Below are 11,715 nucleotides of genomic sequence, written 5' to 3'. Positions count from 1 at the left end.
TTGCATCCCTTGTACCTCTTCCTTTCCTGAAACCAAACTGTTCTTCCTCTAACTCGCCACTGACCTTCGAGTATAGGCGTCTGTTCAGAATTCTTAGAAGAATTTTTGCCGAGTGAGATATCAAGCTGATATTCCTGTACTCAGAACATTTTCTGGCATTGCTTTTCTTCTGCAGAGGTATCAAAACAGTCTCCGTGAAATCTTGTGGCCAATCTCCTTTCTCATAGATTTCATTGCATAAGTGCAGTATTTCTCTTTTTCCATCTCCCAGGCATTTGATAAGTTCAACAGGAATTTCATCAGTGCCCGTTGCTTTCCCATTCCTCATTTCTTTGAGTGCTTGCTCAAATTCTTCATTCAGGATATAGTATCCTTTCTCATCATCAGGCACGTCGTCTTCATTTTCTACATTCAGACTGTCTGGGCGATTCTCTTTCTGGTAGAGCTCTTCAACGTACTTTCCCCACACATTCGATATTCCTAATACCTGATAAAAGGAAATACATTTTTCCTGAAAATATTTGAATATCTCACCCCATCTTAAATCTACTCTCATTTGAGCAATGTTCCATGCTATCAGTTTTGCAAGAGTATCATACGCTCTTACATTTGAAATTTCATCAAAGAGATAAGAATCATTAAGTTGCTTTCCTGACCATTTGTTGAAAAATTGTACGCTATTTTGCACCCTGTCGCATTCGATCATCGAATCCAGTTTTACCCAATCCAACACAGTCATTTCAGAAAAGGGAGATGGCCACTGCTTAATATATTCAATACAAGTTGAATAAAATGAACGCACATGTTCCTTAAAACTTGACATACAAACAAACCCATTTTCCTCCAGACTTTTCAGTTTCGACTGCAAGAGGCAAAAGAAGGCAGTTATATCTGTCAACTAATTTTTGTTTAAGTTCTGCAATCAATGCAGAACCTTATATCATAGAAACATATTGACTCTCTAGAAAGTGAACAAAGTCATTAAAAAGTGCTGCATTGGAATGGATAAAATAAAGCCATATTTCAGATAGGGGGTCCCCAAAGAACATTTTAATGATTGTGGGACACTTGTCCTGTGATAGAAGGTATGATTTCAATGCTGGATAGAGTTTAAGTATGCGCTCTACGGCTGGCAACAAATAGAGCCACCTAGTTTTGCTATAAGAAAGAAGCTTTGAGAACTCTATCTCCACGAAGTCACAAAATTCACGTAAAGCATGTTCACGTACTGTATACGTATATGTAAAAATATGAGTATATTTTGTGCACCACACTTTCTATGCAAATCGGTAAACAGTCCATCGCAGTTTGTACACAATTATTCACTATATGTGCAGAACAACCTATACCTACAATTGTTTTGTTTAAGCATTCCTGAACAATACTGTAAACATTTTTTTTTTACCTTTCCTTGCTGCTCCTCCAAAGTTGCAGTTGGTGTTGTCAGCACATAATCCAACAACTTTAGTTTCAATGTTATATTCTTTTAATGTCTTCAGGATATACGAAGACACAATATCGGACGTTTCACCACACTGATCTTGAAAATTCAGAACTTTAACGTGCACTCCGCTCAAAGGAAGGTAGTAGCGCACCAACAATGGAAACAATTTCGTAGCTTTATGGTTCGACGAATCCGACGAATTTGTTCTTGCACAAGCATATTGTGGTTCGAAGCACTTCTTAACAAGTTTCGAACTACAGTAGAACGAAACGATTGATTATGTTGCACTGTATGAAATGCAAAACACGCTCTGCTGCTGTCAATTTTTGTTCTTTAGACCCAAAATTCTTGTTCCGAAAAATGTAGAAAGAGTAGCACTAGATGCAGCAGCAGCGTCGGCAGATTTGTGTTTTGCCGTTTGCAGATATCGTGTTATTTCAGACCTTCCACTGCTTGCAATTGAAAACTAACCTGAACATTTTTTCACAGTGAACATCACTATCGCTTTTGCCTCTCTTAAGAAATGGATAAAGAGATTTCAGTTCTGAATTAAATGCACATTTCCTCCTAGGAGGCAACTTCACCCGACAGTGTTGAAATACGGGACGTGCAGTTCAGGGGCCTAAGTCTTGAACTGTCAACACGTTAAGGTCTAACGAGTTCGTGACGTTTTTGTCAAGAAAGGCTAACGAATGCCATTTAGTGTAGTCTCCACTCTTCGTTAACGAATACGGTTACGGACGCGCTAACAGAAAACGAGTGGAACCTACTCACAAGCCAGGCACCTACCGAGTTCGTTCACGGCTGCAGATTTTCAAGATGGACACTATCAGCTGTTGCGGATGATGGTTTTGAAGAAAGAAGAATTGCAAGCCCACTTCGTTTCAGTCGTATTTCGAGTAAGTACGTCATGTTAGTATGTTATTAATATTATTGGGTTTGAACATAAGGACAATTGGAACAAATCTGGGGGAGAGTGAAATACGTATGTATTGTGAATTGTTGCTACGATGTACCTAAAGAATTGAATACTTCGTGCCATTTTCCTTCTTATTGTTAATTACATTGTTCCACGTACTTTGTAAGAATTAGAGCTGATATTTTTGCAACATTCCTTAAGCTTAGCAATCGCGAAATAAAATACTACTGCAAAATATATTTTGATACACCTGGGAAATGTATGCCAACATTCCACCAACGTCACATCAAAATGTAAAATAACGATGCCGCACAAAATAAGAACAATTAATTTTCTGCAACATATTGTCCTGTTGCAACCAGTAAATGAAATTACGGTACTATAAAATACATCAATTAGGCACCACTACCATATGTTATATATAGGGGGAAAAAATGGTACACATGATTTATACAGTACGTGAACTGATGATAAAGATTTTAAAGGAAATTTTGACACTATGTTTTAAGTTGTATTAATTGCAGGTCGAGTGTACTAAATTACGTACTCCCTCGAATTTCCAGGAAAAATTCCCCATGGAAAGATTAACTGTTGTTAAGACTATATCAGAAGCTTGGGGGCATAGAAACGTATATTTACAGAGTTACGGACATTAGAATTTATCCCAAATCTATTTTTTTATCACGACGGGAATGTAAAATTATCTTTTTTTTTTATTGTAATCACAAAATCTAACGTAAACGCCTAAGCACCAGTAAAAGTGAAAGTACTCCATTCCGTTGCCCAGACACTGGTGAGAGAAAACCTTTTTTTGTGACAAAAATGTCATTAGTAATGTATATATGTGTGTGTGCATGGGAGGGGGTACTTGGTATAGTGTATTCATAACCATCAATTGAAAAGGGGAAATTTTTTTTTTCTATATGAAACCATCAACAGAATGCACTCAGTTTAACTACCTTATGTCATGTGTTGATAGTGGGTAGCATGAATTTATTTTAAGCATGAAAATCTTTGAGTCAGTGGGAACTCTTTGATAGAAGTTTCCTTGTAAGAGAATTTATATTTATTTTTTCTGAAATAATTTTATAGGTGCTAGAAGCTCTCATTTTCACAACATGGAAGTACCAGCCAGATGGTTATAGGTCATCAGCCAGTGTATAGAGCAAGTGTGCAGTGCTATGGTGGTTATTGCTCCTCACAATGGATGAAGTTCCCAATGATACAAGCAGATCAGCTGGATGTTAAAAGGAGGTAAGATAGTGTACGTTATTTTTGTTTCATTATAATAACACCTATTGACATCCATCATGTGGTGGGTTTTAGACAGCTTCTACAATAAAATGTAATAAAACATAAATACTGAAATGAGTGGCTGACTGGCCATGTAAAAGTGAACATGCTAGTTTATTTTCAATACTATCCATATAGTTCTGGATTAGCAAACAAATTTGTATCACTTTTTATCTCGTATTCCTATTTGCATGGACAAAACAATACAATTATAATTGTTAAGACAAACCAAATCAAAGGTGCTCATGGCAATAACAGTTCCAGAGTGATATTCTTTTAATATTTTATTATTTTTTATTGGAACACAGTAAAAGGTGAATTTGTGGGGTTTTCAAAACAGTTGCTATTTTCAAATAAATCAGAAGTAAACAACTGAGTAATGTGTAACATCAGATGGATGGTATTTCTCATTCAGAATAACATGAATGTATATATATATATTTTTTAAAAAAATCATTAACTTTGTGCAGTATCTTATTATGATCAATACCTCAACTTGTTAACCCAATTATTTGTGCAAAAGTTACAGTACTTTTCCTCTTTTGCAGATAGCCGATTAAAATGAAAATATTGTGACTACTCTCGGTATCCAGGGTGGACACATGAGGAATTCCAACATCAGATACTTTTGTCAATATAAGAATAAGGCAGGTACAAGGAACACTTGGCTGTTAGGTATGTAGATGTTCTAAGTCTGGAATAATTATTGTTAATAATTTTTCCATGAAGTATTTAAATTGCACTCATCTCATATATGAACTGCATTATTAAAGATGTGAAGTACTATGTTTATTACCATTACTGTATTATGAATACATGTGCAGTGTTGTTTCATAATTATCTATATTCTACAATAAGTCTAGTATTCTCTTCTCTCACCTTTTTATTATTACAAAATGTGCATTATCCGTAAATTTTAAACTTAAACATTTCTGAGTTCTTCAAATGTTATCAAAACGTTTTATTCTTAGATACAAGTAATAATAATAATAAGAAGAAACCCTACCAGTATACAACAAGACCATGCTAGGGACAATTTTATGTGGAAGCATTTTTATTAATAGAAATGTTACGTGAATGTTTCATAAAATCATATAACTATTTTTATTCCAGACAATACTTTTCATGGAAGCCTTCACATAACATTCACAGTTAGCATAATCTATAATGTTTGCCACACAATGAGCATGTGATTAAATATGATACATGTTTAATTTGGATATAAATAACAAGATTATTGAAATCTAATAGAATTTGTAGAATGTAAATTGAGGATGTTGTAGGAAAGTTTATAAAACACCTAGGAGTCATAACACATTAGCCCCATCTAGTTGACTGCACTTTTTGACTCTCTTTGCACTGAAGCGTCTAGTTGGTTGCACGGTGCAACACTGAGTTGTCTAGTTTGTTGATTTGGAGTCAAGTAGTGTATTTGGTGTCTGCACCATCTGCACTACCTTTCGGACTGGTGTATGGTCACGTGGTGTGTGCTAACTAATCAAATGACCGTTCAAAGCAGCAGACAGGCATTTGTTGAATCTTCTTAACTGGAACACTGCTTTCCGTCTAGTTGGTTGAACGTGATTTCCTTGCACTACTCTTGACACTGGATACACCTGCACTGCACAGAGTGTAAAAAAGTGCAGCAACTAGATGGGGCTATTACATGTTCATTTGTTCAACATTCCATTTGCTATGGAAATAGAGCTTTTGTGGAACACTTGCGTATTTTTGGAAGTCAAACATTGGCATTGCGATTTAAACGAAAGTACTCAAAATTTATATAAATGTGGCACTTTAGAGGATTGCCAAATTTAACATACAGTTTGTTTCATAAGACACTGGGGGGACCATCACCGGATATGTGCACTTTAGATGTTTTGAAGTAAAGCAATAGATTATAGAAGTGCTCATAAGTTAATACTTGAATTCCTGCTGATCCTTTAAAATCTTTTAAGTGAAGTTACTTTCAATTGTTATTGGGATATTTATTATCTACAGTGGAAACTCAGGACAGGCCTTTCTTTATCTTTGCAGGTAACAGTGGGTATCCAGAGGACCATGGGTCATGACACCAATAGATGGTGCTGGTGAAAACACTCTTGAGGTGCATAGCTGTCTAATGCCATTTGGACCATTGGCATCCTAAAACAAAAATGGAGGTGTTTTTAAAGAACATGGTGCTTCACTATCACCCTTCTATGGCAACAAAAATCAAAGATGGAGGGATGGAAGAAAATTCAGTTTTCCTATCCACTGTCAACTCTGCATGTGTGTGTGTGTGTGAATCTTCAGATGTGCTTTAATGTTATTAAGTTTGTGTGAAATAGGTTTTCTGTGACATTCTTTTTGAAATATAACATTGTAACGGTACACCAGAACTTTATTTCAATATTGTTAGCAGTGCCAATTCCTCACTTATTTCATTTAATTATTGAATACTTTAAATGGTTCACTTATTTATTTTTACTACCTGCTGGAAAGTTTTCTTGAAGATTGGGACTCAACCAACAGAAAACTAAATATCTGCTTGAGCCAGAATTTTCAGATAATTTTTCAGTAAAATGCACATCAGCCATTTCATATGGCTTGGATGGCTGTTACCTTAAAATATATTTCTTTAAAGAAAGGAGATTTATATTTTCATATGCAACATGAAACATGAAAAGGTTTATTTTATTCTGTTTAAAGCTTCCCCTTTGCAACAGTTTTTAAGCCTTGTTTGTCGTTATGAAATATCAATGTACTTCATTGCCTTAGTTACTTTTGCCATAAAGTAGTGTGTTGTTGTAGAACATTGTTATTGCAAGAGCTGTAACAGAACACACAAAAGAGTTTTCCTGAAGTTTTAGAAAGCTGATATTACATGCAAAGTTCCCATGTAGTCAGTTTTTTTTTTTTTTTAACTATGCCTTTTCTGTGTACGAAAGGTCTGCATCAGTGTGTATCTGATTTCATGAATACATGTTTCATAATGTACACAATCACCTCCCACTTGATTTAGAAAAGTTTCATTGCAAATATATTTTTCAGTGCTGTTCTATCTGAAATTGGTTTACTTTACTCATTTGCTCACTGACAGTTCAAGCCTCTTCATTGGTGTATTGGAAATGTTGCATGTTGCCATCTTGTAATCAAGGGATTCCATGTTCAATACTCAGCAGAGGCACTTAATGGTTCAGATACCACTTTAAACTGTAGCTTCTTTGTGCATAAAGACGACCTCATGTCATATGTTGCCGTGTGAGAACCAGAGGAACGTAACTCTAAAAAAGCCGTGTTTGGAATCAGATTCACCCATGTCCAGCTTTTCTCATTAGTGGTAAAGAGGATTTAAGTATCTTCAAATTACTGACTTTTTTATATTCAGACATAATCACTCGTGAAAATTACATAAATTTAAGTTAGGTCCAACTGGTTCTCGTACAACAATATTGCAATAGTCATTAATGGGAGGACTTCTTTGAACAGTCTCCCCATTAATAGATTAGTCAAATCTTAATTACCTCAACATCAAGGGGACTCCAGATTTCATTTTCAATCTCTTGAGAGACTTTTTATTATTATTATTTTTACCTTTTGATGCTATATTTCAATTTTCATACGGCATCCACAATAATTTTTATTACATCATCTACTTCAAATGGTACGGGTGCTTCCCCAATGGCATAGTTGTAACATATTTGCTTTGCAATCAAGGGGTTCCAAGTTTGAGAACCGGTGAGGCATAGTGGTTCGGATCGTACTTTAAACTGTAGGTCCAGTCCCAATTAGCCTATCTGTGCACAAAAGTTGACTTAAAACTCCACTCCACTCAAAGAGTAAGGGAGATCCTACACTAAGATTGTCATTATAATTCATAAATCTTTTCACATCACTGTCTCGGTACTATAACGACTGAAATAAATAGTTTTGAGGAATTATAGTTGTTGTACCAATCATTAAATAGCATCTAGGAATGCAAAATTTACATGTTAGAGACATTAAAATTGACTGAAAATTTATGAAATGGAAAAACATGTCTTTGGTATTATGTGCCAATGCTCACAGAGTTTCCAAAAAAAAAAAACCCTGTGTATTGCACTCCCATAATTTCCACAACTTGGATCTCTGTGTAAATTTACAATGCCAGTTCTGTAACTTCTTGGTTCTGTTAGGCATTAATAAGTTACAGCATACAATTTGTCATGCAATTACTGTGTTCTTCCTGCAATGGAGGTGCCATCTAGTTAAGCATATTCACAACTTGCCATAAGCTATTGCATATAACTAGCTAAGGATATTCACACCTCCAGAAATGTTAACTTGAATGGTAAGTAGATAGGTTGAGGTACACAATGAAGATTGTGTGGCTGTCATAAACTTCCAGAAGTAACAATTTTCATTTTTGACAAAGCACCTTTATGAAATCAGTAAGTATATTTTCAGATTTTTTTCCCCTTACAGGCCTCAGAGTTTTGTCATGTTTTTATCCTAGCTTGTTTCTCCACACCAAATTAAATTTCCTATCTTCTGTGAACGCTATGATGATGCTGTCATTTGTCATGTAAATGCATAAAAAACCTAAGGCATATTTTTTAGCAAATTCATTGTATGACAGCATATTTTTGTCATTTTTGAGGTATGTTTTCTGTACATTTCACTGAGGAAAATCACACTTGAATTGGTAATGCAAAGAAATTCTGTATACTTCCATCTCCATTCAATAAATTATGAATTAGTGAGGGGAGGAACCTGGATTTACCAGGAATGTGCCATAAAAGAATTACATCAAAAGGTTGCTTTTGCACTTTAATGTTATGTCAACAATGGATAACTCCTGTATTTCCCAATGTTTGATGTCTTCGTTCGATTTTTCAATATTTTTTTTTTTTTTGTAAATAAAATTTGGAAAATATAGGATAAAATGCATACATATTCCTACAATGCTCATAGAAAATCACCCCTCATTCACAAACTCCCACAATTACCTACCGAAAATCAATATTCTGCCATTAATAGAGAAGTTGGCAACGGTTCCGAATGTTGAATGGTATTCTTTTCTTTTTTCTTTCTTTTTCATTTTTGCAAATTTTATAGATGTATTAGAAAGTAGTTTGGAATACTGGAAACAATATGTGAAGGTAAGTTTGAAGCTTGGAGAAATGAATTAGCACTGTTAAATTCTACACAAAGTATTATTTACCCGAGATACTTCGATTTTTAAAGGAGCTTACACGAGTCTGTGATTTGCAGCAAATAATCATTCTTGGTTTCCGGTTATGTAAGACATGGAGTTTTAGCAGATTTTCATCAAGGTTCGAAGGGAGTTTTGTGCTTGAGACTGGATGTTTTGTTCACTTAGAGATATTGTTATAATGCTAAGAACCCTAAACCTGACTAACCCAACCTTACAACGAAAGTATTTAGGAATGTTTTATTAATTCTAAGAGCCTTAAATCTAACCTGCTTAACCTAAAACGTAAGATACCAATCAGCTATTTGTATCAAAGACAAGCAAAACATTCATTTTAGGAATATGTGTGTATTTTTGCCATTAAAATTTCGTAAAATATTATTTACCAAGAAAAACCTAACCTTCAATATGTTGCAATATATATATACTCCCAAAAAATCATGTAGGTATGTGTGGAGGGGAAAAATCGTTCTTCACACGAGATGCAGCAAGAAATCACTAAAACTATAAAGAATGTGTGGTAACGATGTGCTAATACAGATAAAAAAATCGAGCCGTGTAAAAAATACCATTAATTTTGAATTAAACGATCGGAACTTGGACCACATATTTGAAACACCTCTTTTCATAATAAATTTGAAAGAAACAACCCTCCCTCTCCCTGCCTTCTATGCAGTGAAGAAAACTACTATTACATCTTTAAAAAATATTGGGCTGGACATTCATAACATTGTAAACTTTTTTCTTCCTTTTTTAAGTCTTGACGTTATTAGCTAATTTGGTAAGTGCATAGATTTGTTTTATTTTTTCGGTAAATTTCTCGTATCGGACATACAGCTGAAATTTGCTACTTCATTTAATTTGAATATTCGTACTTACGTATTCTGCATTGAGAAACATTGCTGAAGGTGGCATTTCGCTTATTTCACGGAAATAAGCTCTATTTGTGACATATCGAGTAAGTTTTCTTCGTTTCTTTTTGCCTTCGGTAAGACGCAAAATGGCGGTCACAGTTTCACTACTGTACTCGGCATGCAGTGTTTCCACCCCACTGCACCCAAAAATACCTACGTAGCCCCACAAACCATTGATGGATAGCCCCACGAACCATTCATACATAGCCCCACGAACCATTTCCGGTAAGGTTAGGTTAGGTAGGGTCACTATAGGTTTCAATAGTGAAAAATTGGTTTCGAAAAAAATATGCGTAGCCCCACACACCATTCTCGCATAGCCCCACGAAGCATTGACGCATAGCCCCACGAACCATTGACACATAGCCCCAAGAACCATTCACACATAGCCCCACAAACCATTTGCGGAAACGTACCTTCTTCAGTTACAAAAACACGTGTTTGGAAACACTGACCGGGATTACGTCATCAGACACAGGCTTCATCCACCTGGAAGTAAATGCATGCAAGAGCTTTCGTGCATCGGTCACACATTTATATCGAAAAATAGATGATTTACCGGCAAAATTCAATGAACGATGCAAGAAAACACTTCCCCGAACTTCCACAAGTCTAAAGAAACCTGCATTCGGTAAGTAATTTCTCCTGTAAATTTGAAGAAATCCGTTTGTCCGATACGAGAAATTTACCATTTTTTCTTCCGAAAAATCCGCATGGAGTGCCACTCACATACATACATGAATATTATCTATTCGAATAAACTCACTATTTATTTTTCCGTGCAGTTTTACATTTAAGATCAATTTCGACATTTGGGCAACTTCATAGACAGTAAACAAACCACAATCGATTTTTAGGAAGATCGATCGATTCTTCACGACTCTCGATTTCAATTCTCGCCATCTGATTGGTTCTTTGGGTGTAGCCTCTACGACAAACTTGTTTTGAGTGCATCACAGACTATATTCTCAGTCGTTAGCGAGAACTCGTAAGCCATCGAAGTCGGCACTCGTTAACGACCAGTCAGGACTACGATTTTCTCTCCAATCACGAGTTGGGGTGATAACGAAATGGTCGTTTCCGTTCTCACGTATTGAGAGTCGGGACTAAGCACCCAGGAACGAGACTTCCACTCTACGCACCCCGCAACAACTGGACAGATCGGCGCCACCTGACCCTTTTGTTCGCAACTGTCTACAACCTGCTTTCTGCCGTGGTAACTACGCATTGTTCTAACCGGATGTTCATTCTCTCCAGCCCGACCACAACAGAAAAGTATGTACTGCATAAACTGTTGACATGGAAAAAAAAAACAAAAGAAAATATAAATAGAAAATAAATATTTGGACTTCGGAGACCGGAGTAGAAATCAGGACATTTCGCAGGACATGTGTGAAAGAAAGGATATATCTTAATTTTATTCATGGCTTCGCATCCTGCAGGACAGACCATCAAAAAAAAAAAAAAAAAAAAAAAGGACTGTACTGCGAAAATCAGTGCGGATGGTCACCCTACCCTATACCGAATGGCTGAATTATAGCATGATTGTAGTAAATACTACTATACTGTTAGGGCATAATTCATCTCTAAGAAATGGAGCACTTTCCAGGAAGTTAGGTGGCCAGGAGAAGGGAATTGTAAAACTAAAAATTATACTTTTTTCTATGGTGGTACTGAAAATCATAATTTTGGAACAGGCTTTTTCATAAATAATAGAATTATCTCGGCTCTTAAAACAATAGAATTTATTAATGATAGGATATCATATGCAGTTTTACAGGGTAGGTGGTGTAAAATTATTTTAATAAACATACATGCACCAACGGAAGATAAAGATGATAATACTAAAGATGATTTTTATACAGAGTTAGAACAGGTCTTTGATAAATTTTCTCAGTATGATATGAAAATTCTGTTAGGTGACTGTAATGCACAGATTGGCAAAGAAGATACATTTAAACCCACGATT

At 35.6% G+C, this 11,715-nt stretch overlaps 1 long non-coding RNA gene across 1 annotated transcript; it reads left to right on the top strand.

Moving 5' to 3' along the window:
* The first annotated feature begins 2,042 nt into the window (after positions 1-2,042).
* LOC145985776 (uncharacterized) lies at positions 2,043-6,029 on the top strand. The gene is made up of 4 exons (XR_014441446.1): positions 2,043-2,343; positions 3,456-3,617; positions 4,205-4,331; positions 5,694-6,029. It is a non-coding gene; the product is annotated as an uncharacterized LOC145985776 (long non-coding RNA).
* Positions 6,030-11,715: the final 5,686 nt, after the last annotated feature.

The sequence above is a fragment of the Lepisma saccharinum genome, chromosome 3 (genome assembly GCF_977018435.1).
Source record: "Lepisma saccharinum chromosome 3, izLepSacc3.1, whole genome shotgun sequence".
Classification (NCBI taxonomy): Eukaryota; Metazoa; Arthropoda; class Insecta; order Zygentoma; family Lepismatidae; genus Lepisma; species Lepisma saccharinum.
Note: the sequence above shows the minus strand (reverse complement) of the source record. Positions and strands in the feature narration are given on the sequence as shown.